The following is a 19896-nucleotide window of genomic DNA, read 5'->3' as shown; positions in this document are numbered from 1 at the left end:
AAACAATGTCTGCAACTTCTACACACACGTTTCCAAAAAGCCTGGACTCCAATACAGCTTGCATAAACAAACGTAGCAGGAGTGGAGGAGGCAAAGCTGTCCCAGTAATGCTGTAAGTACCTGCCTCATAACGGTTTAGTTCTGTTCAACTTTCTCCACCTGAAAATATACTGTTGTTACCACCTTATGAGGAAGGCAGGCTACATTACGTTTCATATAGTATATATACATTATGCATTGTTTCATGCACCAGTAAACACTAAGTAGCATTTGTTACTTTAATAGCATTTAGCCCATTTGTACACAGCATACCTCTATAACCTGCATAATTAGTCCTGATTTCCCTATGAGCAAAAATGGAACATTTTACGTGTTTTGCTTAATACCTATGTAGGTTCTGACTACCTGAAGTCCTATTAACTTTGCTCTGCAACTGCCTAATAAAATTGCTGAGCAGCTTACTTCAGGCAAAGCAATACAAACACTGTATACAATATATACTTGTTTTATATTTGGAAAATTGCTTGAAGTTGCATGAGTTGGGTCTTTTTTACTATGAATAACATAGATTTTACAGGTATGAACGGCATACATCACTATTCCAGCCCAGAAAGCCTTGATTTCTTAAAATTAAACAATAAAGTGAGCATTTAAAGCTCTCCCTTTACTACTACCACCAGTACATTTCAACAGAAAACAAGATACCTCTGTTAGCACAGAACACAACCAGATATGCACGTTTTCTCCAAGAAACAAAATACACATGGCTCTGCAGTCTTCTTTGGATTAATTTTTTCTCCACCTTGCCCTGTGCAAACTCCAGCTTGCTTTAAAGCAAAGACCTTTATGGTTTTAAGTCCCTGGAGATGCTGAGAAGGTGTTCTCAGTGGAGCAAACTTTTCCAGAGAAATCACACTTTGATTTGAGAGAATTCATTTCTTTTGGCCTTTGGGAGCACTGCAAGTCGCATGTATTTGTTCAAGTCTTTACCTAGCGAGAGCAGAATCCCTTCTAGGCTTTGTCAGGTTTGTGCTGATCTTGCAACATCTGGCTGTGTATGACTATATTGTTCACATTTTTAATTTTGTGCATCAAGGAGTTTCAAGCTAATCTTTTAAATAAGTGTTTATCCGTTCTTTAAAACAGGAACTTAAGACAAACCTTCAAAAAATACCAAGACACTTACAGAGTTAAAATATATCATTTTGAACAAGAAAGAAACAGTTGATTAGTTTATAACAAAAATATCCAACTAGAAAGTCGCAGCAAGGTAAAGACTGAAGTGAAGTGCTGTGTAGGCACATGAAACATTTCTAATATTGACAAAAAGATCACAAAAGGCATTAGCAGACACAAAAGGTATCCCAAGTGGCACAAAAACAATTTTATACATTTGAAATATAAAATGTTATTATTCAGGAAAAAAGTAAAAAAAGTAAAAACAAGGAAACAAAAAATAAAATACTGCAGAGGAAGGGAAAAAGCTAATTTAAGAGCAACCCTTCCATTTTGCACAGCCACAAACATCTCAAGCACCTACATTATAACTGCTCACATAATTAATTCAGCCTAGCAGTCAGAAACAGCAATACTGAGACACCCACAGTTCAGCATCAGTCTATGCTTCGCTGTAAGGAAATTTTTCCTGAAGACAGATGCCACCCGGAGGAACAAAACCAGAAAAACAATCCACTGCCTGACCAGAGGCAACGCACGGAGAGATTAGAACTGCGAGCCTTGCTCTCCTCCTGAGACTTCCAGCCTGCGCTCGCAGAACAAATCCACGCAGCCGACAGCAGTAGCAATTTTCTGAGCTGAGACAAAGCAAAGCCACACTGTGGCTACAAGACAAGCAAAAGGAAAAAGCAGAATGGCCTCTTGGAAGGGCCTCATGGAGAAAGCATACGCATCGCTCCTAATGGCAAGCACAACCGTGAACACTACTTCTCAGTACCTCGGATCACACAAGTGTTCAGTGCACACCGGTGAGCCAGGAGACAGGGGTTTTTACTAACTGTAATTTTTATTTTTGAAGTAGGTTGTCAGCAGTGGTTCTCTGTTTAGGAAACCTGTGTTCTCTCTGCTGAGAAAATTATATCTTCTGGGGAAAGGAACTGTTGGGCCGTGCCCATGCCTCCCTTGGAGAGCTGAGCGCTTACACATAACAGTTGATAAGCAGCCACAAACATGACAGCTTCATTTCCTTTCTACTTTCTTACATTGATGTTAATACACAGCAGGAAACGTAGATCTATTTGAAATAGTAATTCATTCTGTTAATTAAGCTATCCAAGTACAGATATGTCCAGAGAGGTTGCAGAGTCTCCTCCTCTGGAGATATTCAAATCAAAACCCTCCCGGATGCCATCCTGCGCAACGTGCTCTAGGTGATCCTGCTCGGCAGGCGGCTGGACAAGATGATCTTCAGAGGTCTCTGCCAACCTCAGCCATTCTGTGATATCAAAAGTATCCACGGGGCTTCAATGTAAAATTACATTCTGCAGGACTGCTCTCTTCCAGTGTGGATACTATGCCCAGAAACAGATGAGGAAGACCCAGTGCTTTCTTAGAGACTGCAAATTCCAGGCAGCAATGCCAAAGTGCAAGCCACCTATACAATACCCCTGACTTCACCACAAATAGTCAGTTACTTCAACACAGCATTACAATATATACTCATATAAATAAGTATTTTAGAAGAGAAATCAAGGGAGGAAGCTGAAGTTGGGGGATCTTCCCTAAAAGTAAATCAGAGAACTGCTAAGTGGAGACAGTTTACAGCTCTCTAGGTGACAGGTTAGGACTATACTTTAAAGAAGTACTCCACATCTAAAGACTTCTACTGAGAACAGATCTCTCCGACTTTTAATCACTACATACGTATACACATCCAAAAGTCAGTGCAACAGACTTTCCAGGGACTAAAATGAGGTTTAGACAGGCAGATACATAGACAGAAGAACGGATCTAACTTAAAGGAGTTAAGATTATGACAGTAGTCCTATCTTCTCTGTATAGACTGCTCTGTCATGGTAAGCAGAAGCAGCAACAGATCTGATTAGAATATAGGTTTCATGGCTTTCTTTGCTACTGTTGCTGCTTTTAGCATGAAATTGTAATGTAAGGGCTAATATTCCTGGAAGTGGAAAATCCTGATCTATGAAGAAAGAAATATAATGCTCATCATATTAACTTCGGGCATAGGAGACCTGGTTTCAGACATCCCCATTTCTAACGTGCAGACAAGTCACGAGAAAATCCACAGGAAATAATTAGGCACCAATTTTATCCTGATGGTACTTTTAACAAAGTAATTCCACACAAGAGAAGTGCTATATCTAAATACCTTTATGGACTTGCCCTTAGTGCCTCAGTTATTATCTGTAAAAATCCTTCCTGCCTCACAGGATATTGTGAGGCAAGATCACGAGGCTCTCAGATACTGCAGTGACAATGATCTAAAACAGAGATATATGGCTTGATTCCAATCCCAGAACAGAGAAAATCAGCTAGAAATAGTTCTGAGCATAAAGTCTTTAAAAATTTCCACATTCAGATGTGCAGCACCAGAAAGTGGAATGATGGTGAGATCAAATAGATCAGAAAGAGCAAGAATAGCCTAGACTGGGTCAATGAGAGTAGACAGGAAAATAAACATAAAAGATTAAAAATTACAGTTGGTGTGGGGTTTTGTTGTTTTTGTATTGGTGAGAAGTAACAACTAGGTTTCACTTTAAAAAAAATATGCAATCTTCAAAAAATAGCTCACTGGATTTGACACCAGTAATCTGAATTAAGATGGCTGATTATACATTGACTTTATTTTGGAGACTCCTCAGACCTGAAAAAAGCCAGAAACTGTTGAGAACAGTGACTAGAGACAAAGAACCCAAACTGAGGAGATTAAGTCAGGACTAATTTTATCAGTTACATCTAAAAGCTCCAGGACTTGATGCCACTGTCTCCATTTCAAACAATAAGTGTGTGAGGGATAAAAAGGAGGAGGAAGGGATGCTATAGCAAAACAGCAATACCAAAGTCACACAGAGGAAAAAAAGCCACCAGAGCAAGGGACAGAAGCCAGCACTGCCATGCCCAGAAGTCAAGGTGATGAACCTGTCTTAACATTCCTGATGACTCCAGAAACAGAAGTACACAGATGATGATGATTCCTTTGATCTGGTAGAAGATGGCGTGTAAAAGAAAGCCAGGTCTCCAGTACCACAAGTTACAGTATGTCAATAACCTGTGCTAAACAGCTGTGTGCCTACAGCTGCATAGAATAGCTCAGACTAGTTTTGTCCTCCATAAAAGCAGACTGCAGTCAAAACGATGTTGACCAAGTACTTGTACGCAGACAGTTACTGTATGTCCTTCAGAGTAAGTGGTTACCACGAGGTAATCTGTTTGGATGCCAAGTCCAAAGTCTCCTCTCTTCTAATGCTTAGTCAAGAAGTCCACACTATCATGGCAGAACACACAGGTAGTTCTTTCCTAAAGCACTAGAGCACAAAAAAAAAAGTCAGAGGGGGACTCTACCGAATGTGGCTGAACTGTTGCTACACCTATTTCTAATTATTTTCACATTTTATCTTGCCCATAGCAACAAAAACCTCAAGTATAAGGTACACAACTCAGAGCAGAGTAGTAATAAACCTAGCAAGTGTTACTCAACATTCAAAATCCACCAAGCAACTCTGAAACTTCTCAGAAGTTCCTATTTCATGCTGCTGCCTGAAAAAAAAAAAAAGCTAAGTAGAATAAACAAGTAAAACAAATCTCCATACTGTAACTTAGAGCAAGCTAGTAAAAAAGAGTCTGTTAAAGTGGCAGAGAATTCAGAAAGCTTCTTACAGTTCACAGTGTGTGAAGTCTTGCTTATTGTTGTCTGCAAACCAAAGAATAAGCAGCAGAAAATTTTTTTTGTTTTAACTCAATAAATTTTACATTTTGTGTGATGAGGATCAGCGTAGTTAAACAGCTTCAAAGCTCTACCAGGAATCTAATAAGAAATATTAGCCCTTTGGGAAGGAGTAGATGATGTAATGGACCATTTATCCTGGACTGACCCCGTGAGAATCTCAACGACTAGAATAACCAACCTCACATTTCAGAGCTGTGATAAGCAAGCCTTTCCTGAATGACTAAGAGTTCAAAATGAAGACAAACCTGAGAAACTTCTGGTGGCACCAACACGAAAGAAATAAATTCCATTTTCACACTGTGGGAGAGAGTTATAGATATAGAAAGCCCTTTTAATCTCAGTACCAAACATTCAATCTGTAGGGCTGAGTCACATATGGCAGCTTGGCACTAGTACTAAGGAGCATTCAGGACACCACAGACATGCAAGAAAGCTGAGATGTTGAAAATGTAACAGCAAAGTGACAATCTTAATGTCAACACAGCCCTTGTAAAAAGAACATAACCCGAAAACCTCTTTTAAAAGTCTCTTTCTGGGAGTTACAGGACTTTAGGTCAAAAACAACCAAGAAAACAGCATGGAGGCTAGAAAGGCGCTTGGTGACGGGATGGCCACCTGCTTATGGCACCCTGTGATTGCACCATTGGCTCAGGCACAGGGGGCTGCCAGATAAACCTTTTCCCCCTCCATCCCTGCAGCTCCCTATCAACTCCAGAGACGCGTGCTGTCAAGAGGATAGCAGAGATTGCTGCTCTGACTGAATAAGATTCTTCTTTTCTTAGAGGATATATTTCAGCCTTATCAGGTCAGCAGCAGATGATAACAGAACAGGCAGAAGTACACAACTGGTGGCAGAGAAGAGCAGGATCTCTCTTGAAGCAGTCAGAGCACAGTGTTAGGTTCAAATCCACCTGAATTATTATCGGAAAACCCACAGTTCCACCAGTCCTGTGCCCCAACTGTCACAATAGGAGATATAGCTGTATTTCAGTTGGTTGCAAGATTCCTATCTCCACATCATATTCAGCGCTTTTTGAAGCTAAGGCACGGATCTCAGCTGAAATCTGGTTTTACAAGCATCAGCATGGTGACACGAAAACCTCCTGAAGACATCACCGTTTCTTAAAAACATTCAGCTTATTTCAAGAACAGCAATAGAAGGAGTCTTTTCCACTGTTAGGTTCTACCTCAAGGCACTGGACACTGTAGTTGAAAATTTGGAGTTCATGTAAGTAACAAAGTCTGTTTTGAGTAATTAAAACTAAGCCTCTTGATAGTATGTTATTTCATCACTTATTTCAAGAAGGCTTCAACAGGCGAAGTCCCTACTTCTACTATGCGTTACTGGGTTTTGTACAGAACTTCCCAGATAAAACTCATAAAATTCAGGCCATAGGCCTGTTTCATACAGACATATCATTAAAAAAACATAGTGGTCCCTTCTGGAGTTTAAATATTCAGTAGAGAAGCAGAGCTCCAACAGAACAATTAAGCTGGCTTTTCACATGTATGTTGCGTGTTCTTACAGAAAAAAAGAAAGTGATATAATCTGATGGAATTTGAAAACACAAGGTTTTAAATTAGTGACAAATGGTGCACGGCAAGTGGGAGAAAACAGACAAAACAAAGGTTCATCTTCCAGTCTCAGACAGCTATAGCCACCGCTATTAATCACAGCGTCCATACTTATCACAAGAAGAGGTACTACTGCTACCTACACAGTATTCTACCAGAACATCTGAAGTTACGGATTTTGCATAAAATATGAATCAAAATAAGACAATTCTGTAGTGCAAGTACATTAAATGCCAGCCTCACTTCCCCCCAACACACACAGAGCAGAAAGCTACATGGGCCAATTACAAGTGGACAGGGAAGTGAATTCAATTCCTTTGCAGGGATGCGGGCTGTGTGCTTGTGTGGATGCGTAAAACCTTACTCCCATGCAGAGTGAAGAGAAGTTTCACTAATTACAATCAATATGACTTATTACAAGATTCCTTACGCAACTTGATCAACAGGAAAAAGAAAAAAAAAAATCAAACTTGCCATGAAAAGTCAGATCTCAAGATGGATTTTCCTTGCTTTGTAATCTACAAAATAAATCAATTAAAATCATTGTTACTTCTTTAAGTGGCCTTGTTGACATTTTGTCTGGAATTACCAGAGTATATACTCATAAAAGCATATACTCCATGAGGTGAAGTGGTAGCATTAAACAGCAGTGCCAAAAACAAAATAAAAATGCTATGGTATTTTGTTTTAATCGTTACATATTTAACTGTGTTATACAAACTACTAAAAATACTTTGTCAGTGAAAATGCAGAATTAAGAGATGCAAGCAAACAGAAATATCAAACCAAATAAATATCCTAGAAAATGATTTATTTGTGAAGAAGCAGAAGTTGGGAGAACATAAATTACAAATTCCAGGAAATACTTGTCTGGAAATCGTAAAGCATACAACTTAGGCATGAATTATGCTATCCCATACAAATTATTTATGGCAGAGTTTTTGAAAGATCAAAAAAATCAGCTCCCCAAAGGTGTCTTAGGAATTACTAGGAAATTTTGTCACTGAAGTACTAGAAAGTTTAGTGGCTGTTTTAGGCTTAAGGTACAGCATTTTATACTAGTTAAAGTTTTTGCATATGGGTGATACTTTTCAATGCTATTTTTAAGTGTCACTTGATTAAGTTCAAATTTTAAACCTGTCCAGGTCTGAACCTTTGCTGGTACTTTTCACCAAAACTATGGAACAAATTGGTGTCCAAATCTTAAAGAAAAATAAATCAATAAGGCTTAAGAAAAGATTTCTATACCTTTAAAGTCTTGTGGCATGCATTTCCTCATAACTCTGATTTAGTCCTATTTTCTTGTTCCTTTTTGAAATAAACAGGAAGAAATTATGAACTTCAATGAGATATGCAAGTGTAGCAGGGACATAGAGACAACATGTTAAGAAGAAAAGAAAACATCTGTATTTCCTTCCCATTCTCTTCCACCTGAAATAAATTCTTTGGCTGCAGTTTGTCTTCTTTTCTGGAAGCATTTACACAGTATCTAATGCTATCCACCACCATGACTACCCCTGGGGCTTTTATGAGGGTGGGAACAATCAGTATAAGAATTACTAGGGACATCAAAGAGACAAAACATTTATTGAAGAGGGAAGAGGAAGAGAGAGTGTGAGGTAACGAGGGTCCTACTGTATTTACCTTATGTGCCAAGCATGTGGACAGCAATAAAAACCATGTAGGGAGCAATTTTGGTCAGAGAAAGAACACGGCAGCCTAATGGGAGGCCTTTGTTCTTCAAAAGGGTCTCCTTTTCCCCTTTTGTGCTTCACTTAATTCATGGCATCTGAGCTGCTCTTGAACTTGACAGACAGAGAGAAGGAGGGGGGAGAGATGGAGAAAGGGGGAGACAGACACAAAGAAAGAAAAAAGAAAAAAGGACTTCAAAGAGTTTTCCTTTGAAAATTCACTTGTGCTATATGCATTGCTGAAGGTTTTGGATTCAAAAAAGGGCAGAAAACATTTCATATAATTTCATCATGGGGATAAATTGTCCAGTGCTCTTATTAAGGAGAGGTAGAAGGAAGGAACAGAACAAAAATATATAAATAAATAAGTCTCTGAACTAAGGAATATAAACACAATAGAATTATTCCCCAGGTGCTTTTTATTTATTTTCATGTTAAATCTTATTCTCAGTGGATCCCAATACATTTATCAGAATCTTATCAAAAAACATCTGGCTTCCAGTAGTCACCTGAAAAGCATACATTTTATACACAGCCCAATCAGAATTCCCAGCACAGCGATTCCTGCTCGGACAGCAGCGAGAGAGCATCAAAATAACCAGCGCCATCTGCGGGGCGAGCTCACAGCCGAATACCGCCTGCATCCCTCCAGCAGAACGCAAGACCACTCCACGCAAACTGCTCCAAAGCACCAGCTCCCCCCAAATGGTTTACCGTTACTTACAGTAGGAATCACCACATTAATTCTTCAAAACACAAAGCGGCTAGAACTCAGTTATCAAAAAAAAAAAAAAACATCAAGGTGCATCTGAGACAGACTCCCAAGTTTGGTCTCCTCCGCTTTAAATTGGTTGAGCATGCTCCACTAGCTCACCAACAGCAGTTAATATTAGCGCTCGTAATATATTCGGCTTTTCACCCTCTTTAAATATCCATGCCATAGGCAATACTTATATGAAATAATTCATAACTGCAGACTGCACTTTTCTCAAGCATCTTTTTTGTTCTCTCTAGACCACCACCTCCCCTCAGTACTGTGCAGCAACTACATGCATACAATTTAGATATTCCTTTGTGGATTTTTATCTGTGATGTATATACTGAAAATGCCAATAATATTTGTAATAAAATGAGATTGCAAAGCGTACAGACAGTCGTGTGTCAATATCACAATAAATTATTAATAGTTAATCATTAAGTTAATTCCATAAGAGACCTCTAATGCATAGGGATCTTAAGTTGTCCCTTATTGACAATTACCCTGTCTCCTTACTGATTTACATATTCTGACAACATAAATGTCTACCTACAGAACACTATTTCCAGAGTGCAGAAAGTAGCATCCATAATGCAATGTACCTACTTGATAATGCTCTTCTCATTACTTCACTACTCTAATTTGAGAACAGATCGCTTCTCCATCTGAGCAAAAAAAGATGGGATTAATTTAAAGATTTGGAGTTCGGGCACAGCTTACACCACTTTTCTTTCTTTTTTTCAAATAGCACTATGAAGTGTCTACTTTTTAAGGATATGTATTTTGATGAGCTTGCACAAAGCTAATCTTATTTCAAAATCCAAATGTGCAATTAGACTATGCAAATTATACAAACATGCACATTTATACGCTAACTCACAAACAAGTACAGCTCTAGCAGACTGCCAGTGCAGCCACGGACATAGCAGAGTTTAGCTATCGCTGTGCTCTAAGAGATTCCCTCTCACGTTGCCACCATTTTTATTGTTAAAGGCAGGAATCCATGTTACCGCTTTAGAACCTGTACAAATTCCTCAGAAAATCAGGCATCTATTAAGAACTGTTTTGCCTGATGTACAAAAAGTACGAGACTTGTTCACAGTTATCAAACTTATGAACTAAGCCAAAATGCATGCTGAGTTTAGGGTTTTTAACCCCAAGTCCCTTTTTTAAGATCATACATTTTGCCCCTTTGTCTGGAAAGAGAAAAGCTTCCTACTTCTGTAGGTTTTCCTTTATGTATGGAACTTAAGTCTAAAATGACTGATAGCCTACTACACCACCCATAAGGTAACCTGGGAATCATCATGAAATAAAACCTGTAGAAATGTTGTTTCTTTAACAGAAGCTTGCTTTGTACAATTAAGAACTGTGTTTTCTGAAGTTATTCTGCTTTAAAAGAAATAATTTTGGGGGAAATTCCACTACAGAGTTGCAGAATCTGTACCTATTATGTCAACTTTACAAGCTAGATAATGTATTTCAGATTATGGATACTAAGTAGAAGCAAAAATAGATGGAAGTAAAGAGCTTAAAGAGCAATTTAAGCAATTGAAGATAAAAATCAAATCTGTTTTGTGCAGCGGGAGTGCCTCTGAGTATTAATTACATTTATAAAACACTTTGAATACTGACAGTGTTACACCCATATGAAGCAGACAGCACTAGGATATTTACAGCGTACTAATTATAGAAATCTAAAATATCAGACTAAAACTAAACAAACTTTGGGGAAGAGTAGAAGCACTGAATCCAGAATTTCTACTGCCTTCTATAGGGTCTGGTTTGCTCCCACACTTGTTTCTTCGCAAAAGGAAGTTTACCTTTGCCACCCAAAGCTCTTACCTGAAGAGAACTGCAGTATCTGACTTGATGCTGGAAAGCATTTAAGATCTCACAGTCGGCAAAGAAAATATATTAATGATTACAGAGACTTCTGTTTCTGAGAATCCTCCTACCACATTAAAAACAAACTGTACATAAACATGTTAGAATTACTTTTATTCTACACAAACCCAGAGTCTTGATCAACTTAAATGCATCGTTCTGTGAACCCTAGCTTGTCTGCTAAGTTTTCACGTTATATTTGACTGAGTCTTTTCTTATACATTTTTAAGGACAGCTTTAATAATGTTAACTCTTGAATGCCTGTCATGAGTCCATCTTACTGTCTTCAACCCCTAGGATCCCTCTCCTCCCCTTACTCAGTTTCATGGAAACTGCAGGAAATTTTCTAAATACTTCTGCTTTTCTGTCAAATTGGTTGAAATCAACCAAGATTTTAGAAAATTAATCAGGGGCCTGGAAACAAAGACACCCCACTAAAGAAACAAAGTTAAAAAATTCTTTCATGTAATACATTTCATGTTTCAATTCCTATAGAACATTTCCTCTTGCTTAAGCCAAACAGTCCCAACAACCAGATTTTGACAATCTCAGCTAAAAGTAGGATGAAGAACTTTTCAAGTATATGAATAGAAAACGCTATAGCCAGCTAATATCTATCATGATGGTACTGAGTGGCAGAACAGTCACAAACTAACTCCTTAGCAGACTGGTCCTAAGTTATTTTATCACGTGCATACTGGAGAACAAGGTGCTAAGCACATCTTCTGAAGAAAAGATACTTCTAGAATAAAGCTAATACTTAACATTTAGGGCAACAAGCAGAGTATAGTCATATACCATACTTGAACCAGTCATCAAAAAAATAGTTTATAAAGCAACCCAAATAAAGCATACTGCATTAATCCAGCATACAGATCGTAAAAAAAATTCATTCATCATGACACTGACTGGAGGCAGCAGTGTTATTATTTTAAAGTTAAAAAGAAATCTCATCTGTTTACTTTGTTAGTGCAGCTTCCAGGCATACGCTTTCAGAAAGGGAATGCATATATTGTATAAATAACTCTTGTAGAGTCTTCTTCCTCCTGTGATGTGCACAGCAATCACCTTTCTACTTAGAGGCTTTCTATTCTCAAAGTCACTATGTAGATTATGTATTCTGTCTCCAGCTATTTACTTCTCTTAATTGTGAACATCCGCTGGGAATACTTCAGGGAAACTTCAAAGAACGTCTCCAGAAATGTTGCTACCAAAACCAGGTAATTGCTCTGGTATTTGGGGTTTAAGATACATCAGACTTAAAGGCTATACTAGATATATGAAGGGAAAAAAAAAAAAAGGAAAAGAAAAACCATACACATCACAATCATAAGAGCCCTCTAAATTCTCATCCTCTTTTTAAGTTTCTGATATCCTTTCCCAGTCAAACCAAAGTAAGAACTCTAGACTTTCTAATGCCTACAGAAATGAAAACAGAACTGGAAGCAATTAAGCCAAATATCTTCTCATGCCAAAAATACTTTACCATATTGCTTATTTCTTCTAAGATTTGTCCATTCAAAAGTCAGTATAAAAACAGTGTGGCCCAACAAGCAGCCAACAGCTATTCCCATCTTTGCAACCTTTTCCAGAAGATAAGAATGGCTCTTAAAGAAGGAAATGCTGCCTAAGCAGCTTTTCTTACATGCACATTCTCATACCGAGATAGACTTGCTACTGACATGAAGGAAGCAGAAGAACAGAGGGGAGTCGCTGTAGCAGTTCTTCCTATGCTATAAGAGCCACCAACTCGAGGTTTGTGGGCTAGAAGCCCTCCCTTTTTTGGCCTCTCCATCCCTCTCTCACACCAACTGCTGCTGCTGGAAAAAGAAAGGCTACTGTTTGAATGACAGAGCTGGGTACGCTACTGCTTATAGAAACACAGGATTAGATAGCACTTCTGTCCCCCAAATGAGGGGAGGTTTGGTACATATAGAGGACAGACTGTCAAGTAGTCTCAAACTCAGCCAGGGAGTTTACTTAAGCTTTCCTAATCTGATAAAGCAGAAAAACAAGGAACCACGTCCTTATCACAAGCTGTCAAACCAAGCTTATGAGAACAGCAGCCTTGAGACCTATGGCTTCAGTGTAATCCAGAAGCTTCAGTTAAATGGTACTGTAAAAACTACACGTTGTTTTACCATGTATTGATAACACTTTCTTTTTTTTATTTTTTGAACCAAGAGAACTCTTATCTCCTTGATACCTCCTTTAAAATCACACGAAGAGTCTATCTACTTCTTGTCTTGACATGATGCAACTTCCACAGCATCTAAAAACTCCCTTTGTGTTTACTTTAGAGTGGCCAGGAAACTAAAAAGAAACTGGAGTAGAGGGAACAACTTTGCTCATGGCAAGGCTTTGTGCACCATTCACTGATGGGTATTTAAACAAAGACTGACTCATTTCCTCTCAATTTATTCAATCTTGTCTTACTGTAGTGAAATGGCAAGAGTGAACATTTGACATCACCTTCATTTTAACAGCAACCGATTAAGATATCGCAGATACGTGACTACCGCTCCATAGAAGCGGCAGCTCACACCAGGCAGCCTATGAATGCCACTTGGGAAGAGCGCACCAAGTCCTGACAACTGATTAATTACCTTTTCCAATGCACTGTTAGTGACTCCTCACTTACCTATCCTCATGTCTTAGTAACTGATTTGGGTTAGTAATGAAGGATAGTTTTAAGAGCATTCACTACTAATTCAGTCAAAAAAGCCCACTGGTACAATAGTTTCACTATCTGGATGTCATTTCTTTTTCAGGAAGCTGACGTAATACAGAGTCAAAGCTTTCTTGGTAGCCATACTTTTTCTATTTTTACTAGTTATTATTGAGAATTCAAAACAAAAGATTCCTGTCATCAGCACTGGGTTACTATTAAGTGCTATCAGCTCCAGAATATCCAAAAAAACTATCAAAAGCTAACTGAATATCATAATGCAGATATTTGACAGCAATCAGAAAGCCAAAAGCTGAACAGATAGTGCAACAGAAGCCAAATGCTGCAAAGGCTTATTGTAGCTTGAACAATGCTCCCTGAAAATGACAAATTGAATATTGAGTAACACAAAACAGACTGGGGATTCAGAAAAAAAATCAGAATCTAAAAACTAAATTCAAGACACTTGCTATTTCTTGGGCAGGAAAAGTAAAGGAACATACCTTCGTGTGTGGAGCCATACGCAGTTAAAAGTAACATTGTCCCAGTAGTAAAAGATAAGGATTACTTATTCAAGCAGTACTTAAATGTTAGTTGAAATACTGGGGGAAGAAGGGAAAAATTCATTATCTATCACTGTATATTTATTCAGTATATTTTATCTAACGATCACAAAATACTTCCCAAACATTAAAACCTCAGGCACCCAACAAGACAAGGAAGTGTGTTTGAGTGGGTAGGTGGGGGTGTTTTGGGTGGGTTTTTGTTTGTTTCTGTTTTTAACTGGGAAAAGTGAAAACAAACCAAAGCCCCACACCCTGAGAAACATGTCAGCCTGGAAACCTGCATAAGACTCTATTCAGAGACAGTATAGACTGGTGAAAATCTATGAATTTCTAACCTCATATCTCTGAAGCTACTGTGATTATCATATTTAACAGCAGCATACTAATATTTTACTTGGTATCAACCCTTATTTTCCAGACTTTTTCCATTTTGTTTTGCCTTGTTACAGAACCTAGTACCTCAAATTTTTTCTTGCTGTGTCAGTACACAATTTAGTTGCCAAAACAGTATTACTGTTCAATTTATTACATATTTCGCATCTTATTTCTTTGCTTTCCAGTTAACAGCCTGGTATTTACCACGTTGAATTGGTTTTCTCACTTCCTAGCTCACTTACCAACAATATCCAAAACCTTACACAGCAACTGCATTATGTATATGAAATAGCTGTAGCTGAATATGCGCAAAGTAAATGCATGCAACCTTAATGGAGCCAAGAAACAGCAACACCTCGGGGTGGAATTTTGTTCAAGGGAGAAGGAAAAAATCCTGCTCGTGCTTATGAAACAAACCCCCTCAAGGAATTTCAGCTGAGACGAAATTATCCCTAAACAACAATAAAATTAAAATTTGGTGATGATAGCTAGATGCCAAGAGCTGCAATACTCCTGCAATAGGCAGTGCCTCTCAGGCGCTGGCTCCAAGATCAAAGCTCAGAGACCTTGAAGCCTCTGACTTGGAAAGCAGGAAGACAATGCCAAGACCGTTGGTTTATTGTGCCACTTTGAAAGGCTGAACCTTCCGGCTTTCAGCAAATTTCCAAAAGCACACCGAACTCCTGATTCGGAAAAGATAAAATCCTACCTCTTGCCACGGCTAGTACTGTTCTACAGTGGTACTCAGGAAATTTTCAACCATCCCTATTCATACAAGTACCAGCTTTTATTCTTTCACTCATATTTATTGCCACATTTCATCAGAATCGTGGTGACCAGGCATGCTAGAGACCCAAGATCTACATGCAAAAATAAGTTTTTAACTATTAATTAATTGTAATAGCATTCCTAGACCATCTGTTACTTTGGTAAAGTCATTAAACTGATTTGAAATATCACAGCTGAATATACATAATCTTTTTCAGGTGAAATGCAACTGGGAACTTAGTGTTGCTGCTGGATTAGACCTGCTTGTTTCCAAGTGCTGAAGGAAGCTGAAGCTGTCCAAGCTTTATAATGACAGGTTCCCCATTCTGCAAAGAATGTAATCAGAACTACAGCAACTTCATAAAAGAACAGTTTATTACCTTGTTATATAATTTCCCCTTGGTTGACGTTAAATAACACGTTAAATACAATATTTATTTTATAACATCAAGCAATTTCTACAGAAGGGCTGGCACTCCATCAAGCTGCATGAGTTCAGCAAGAATGTTCATTTCTTCTCCTTTGCACTTGAGAATTAACTGTTAGGGTAGCCTTGGTACACAGCAGCAGGCACCAAGCTTCTCAGGAAGAAAGCTCGCAAGCACGCTATCATTTCTCCATAGTGGTCAGACGCCTCTAATGAGAAGAGGATGTTCTTCCAGAATTAACCTCACATTCAAGGCTTCAGGAAGGTAGAGGGTGTCTTTGAATTGCTACTCAATTGAAAGGCAATTTAACTGCCTTCATCCGAAAACCCAGGGAAGGCTGTTCCCTACCACTGTTTTAAATACCAAATGCCCCATTTCACAGCAAAGGCGCATGAGAATCTGTTTCTACTACAAATTTAAGTTCTGTCACTCGACTGCAGTTCTGCACTGTGCTGCCAGTTTACAATCTCAATTTGTAATGCATTTACAGACTCTATTCCCACAGAGACTTTGGAAGGGCAAAAACTTTCTCACTAGGACACTATAAATACAAAACAGGCTTTTATTACTGTAAATTTGGACTACCTCTTCAAGTCATAAGTCTTTACACACCAAACTACCAGTGAGCAGAAACAAATGCATCAGTGCCCTGAGCAGTCTGGCTTGTATGGTTTCTTGTGTCATCATGTCTCTGTAACACTACCGGGTATCCCTGACCAGCCTTGTCAGGAGAACTTCTGTCTGTCTAGAAGTGACACAAGGTATTATGTACCTTCCTGTCCCAGTTCACATTTCAAAATGCTTTTTACTCTCTCGGTTAAGTAGAGCAGCAACACTGATGTGCTGAAGTCATGAAAGCACTGTATTTAGTAAAATAGTTATATATACACATGTAGTCCATCACCTGCCTTAACCACTCAATGCCTCACTAGGTAAAAATCAGACTTGTCGAATGGAAACACCCTATCCCAATGCTGCAGTCCAAGTGCACCTTACTAATGCCCACCAGTTCACTCTGAATGCTATACAACTATCCTGTGGCTGTAAACACAGCCTCTGCGTACTTTTGAGAGAAAACAATGCATTTCAAGCAACAGATTTGTCCAGGTGTTCTGATCTAGCACTGCTTCTTTCTCTCCATGATCATAGGTAAAATAGACATGACTCTTAGAGATAATGAGCAAGGTCAGGAGCCAGTCACTTCAGATACGGAGTTTTTACTCCATGAACCTGCAAGCCTGGATGGTTAACCGCTGTCATTTCGTTCTTGGGGAAGGAGAAAAGAGGGGGAAAATTTTCCTGGCACCCCTAGTAGCAACATTTTCACAGAAAAATAAAAAAAGGAGCCCTTAGCAAAACATTCAAATGATTATTTAAATGTGATCAATCCCTCTCCTCCCCATTGCTAAAAGAAAACAAGAATTGCAATCTAGCAACGCAGATCTCACTTGAGCTTTTTCTCCATGGGCTGGGGCGGAGTGCTATTGTGCAGGCACCACTCTGTCCTAAGCACCCTGCAGCCGCTACGCACGCCTTTATTTCTGCATTCAGCTTGCTTCGGCTTCACACACACAGCAAAGAATCTCACTGAAAAGGTCATTAAAACTAATCAACAGTGGCAGTGTTCCCAAAAATAAGGTGAGACATGGGAAAAGTGAGCAAAACTGAAAGGAACAGAATCAGATTGTGACCAGCAAACTAAGCTTGCGTCACAGAGAACAAACCTCAGAGGAAAGTCAGAGGGGGAATTACATTTCTATGGTAAAGATGGGGGGTGAACACCAGAGAAAAATGGGAGGAAAGCTGTGTAAGCTTTCACTCACACAAGCAAAAAAAAATCCATCTCTATTCTTTCCCTTTTGAAGTGCCATAAAGAAAATAATACTCCAGCTGTTAATTTTAAGATTGCTCTGCTTCTTCTTTTCTTTTTTGGAACTTGAAAAGTGATTTGAAACCAGTTCTTGCAGGATCCTCCCCTCATTAGAAAATTCTGATCACACAACTAAAAGCACTGACACCTGGATGAACTGAACTGCTTGCCAGTGTTACAGCAGGAAGAAAAGAAGAGAATTCATCAATTGCACTACTGAATATGAGTTCATTTATCCAGAAAAAATGCGCATCTTATTGAATGAAAGCAGTATGAAAAGAAAACGCCTCTGCAGTGGCACATCATCCCAGTATTTAAACAATCAAGTGCTCAGGCTGTCTTTTTTTAATATAAAAAGGAAATAAATTCAACACAGCTTCTCAGGCAAAGGTTCTGGAACTGAAAATATCAGACATCCATGTTCTTCCTAACAGGTCTGTGTGTTTCCTCCCTAGTGCAGACCTTGCACAAATTCAAAACAAAACACCACTGAGTTCAACCAGTTGAGGTGAGGAGTCTCTAGATTTAATTTCATTCTAGAATAAAGAACTGAACTATTATGATGTACGTGCGTCCAGTAAAACATGGCAAAGGGAAATCCTCTATCTCAAAAAAGATCCGCCACATGCACAATGCTCTGCATACTCTCAGAACTGAAATCATCCCTACAAGTCACATAGGAAACCCTGCAATCCTCTCAGAGCCCCACAAGGTTCCCCTAAATGCTGTCATCTCTGCAGTACAGGCTGCGGGCAACCTTTTTAAGGAGAACACTTTGAGGGTACTCCCCTCCAGTCTGACTAAATAACCGCCTTGTCTGTTTATTATTCCCATCCCACAATTAATGTTTGCTGTCTACAAATGAAAGATAAGTGTTTATTGTAAACACCCTCTTTTTTTCCCCACACATTTAATGCTATCTGAGAAGCTAACAAATGAGAAGTGGAAGCCAATGCAAATACCACAAACTCAGAGCCAAAAAAATACTAGTCCCTGCCTGAAATCTCAAGGTTGCTTTACTTAAACGCTGCACTTACTCCAATTGCTTTTTTTAAATGCATGTACTAATAGGTAATTGAATGAAAAAAAGAGCAAGTCCACCATCCTAAGATTTCTTCTTCACTTGGAGACTTTTCTCTCAAGAAGCATTTACTCCAACAACACTTTGCAATTACAACCAGGCAAGTATCTCTTCATACCTACTACACCATAGGCATAGACACGAAGTTCACCCACATGCTCCACTGCTCACAGATTGAAGTGCATGTGGAGTATTATTTTCCTCCAGAGCTGTTCTTTTCCTGCTTCTTTCTCCTGTTTCTTTAGTTTTTGCACTTTTTGATAGCTTACTCCCCTATCTTCATGCTTCTTCCCCCTCTCCCCCAGTTTTTTCCTCCACCATAGCACTGCAGCAGAAGCAAGCATGTGCGCGTGTTGTGAGCAAGGTGAGGAACATGACACAAGACATGAAAAGGGTGTAAAAATATCACTTCCCCCACCCCCCCCCAAAAAAAAAAAAAAAGGTTTGTCTAGAAAAAGCAAAACCATACAAACCCACAAGCTTAATCATAAAAGCCATCGTTAGGTTACCAAAATTAACCTTTCGTTCTCTCCATTTACTACAGAGGCAGCCTACATTTTACAGCAATTTCAGTGTTTTTAAAAAATTGGATCACCTGACATCATTAAACAGAGTCACCTTGTGCGAGGCCATCACCACTGGTTCTCATTGGTGATAATACAGATTACAGACTAATCTTGGGAGGTTCGTTCTGATGTGCCTGTTGTGCACGAGGACCTAGATACACAGGGTGTGCTGCTTCAGGGCTACAGCTTGGAGCCATCAGCTACACTGACTGTAGAGGGAGCCTCGGGAGTTGAATCTCAGGACGTTCAAATTAGTTAGGAACACAAAATTCTTCAAATAAATACAAGCAAGTTAACTGTACCTATATTTTCAGGTTTATACAGGTAGCTTTATCAAACTTCATCCTGTCAACCATGTATATTTTTGCTTTTAAAATATCATTCACATGTGTGTCAGTGAGCAAGCTATTTCTCAAGATTTACATTCATTTTTAAAGGGAAGTTCTGGACTCGGAACTTTATTTGTCCTAAGACCATTTACGTAATGGACTGGAAATCCCCCAAGGGCTATAGCAAACCATCACCCTTTCTTTCTGAGTGTGTTATTACAATAGCTTGTTTGCTCAGGTTTGTGCCTTGAATACAGTACCTTCTACTGTGCTTTGGGACAAAATAAGATGCATGGGAACACAGCACTTCAACTGCTAATGGTATGTTTGTTTCAGTAAAATCAGGGCTTAATGTCAAAAGGACAGACGAGCTCTGTATTAACGAACTACTGAAAAATGCCTTTTATTTTT

At 38.9% G+C, this 19896-nt stretch overlaps 1 protein-coding gene across 1 annotated transcript in view; it reads right to left on the bottom strand.

Moving 5' to 3' along the window:
• POU2F1 (POU class 2 homeobox 1) overlaps positions 1-19896 on the bottom strand; it is a 105556-nt gene that overhangs the window by 69071 nt on the left and 16589 nt on the right. The window lies entirely within an intron of this gene.

Source organism: Cygnus atratus, chromosome 1, assembly GCF_013377495.2.
Source record: "Cygnus atratus isolate AKBS03 ecotype Queensland, Australia chromosome 1, CAtr_DNAZoo_HiC_assembly, whole genome shotgun sequence".
Classification (NCBI taxonomy): Eukaryota; Metazoa; Chordata; class Aves; order Anseriformes; family Anatidae; genus Cygnus; species Cygnus atratus.
The sequence above is the reverse complement of the archived record's forward strand: the minus strand, read 5'-3'. Positions and strand labels throughout refer to the sequence as shown.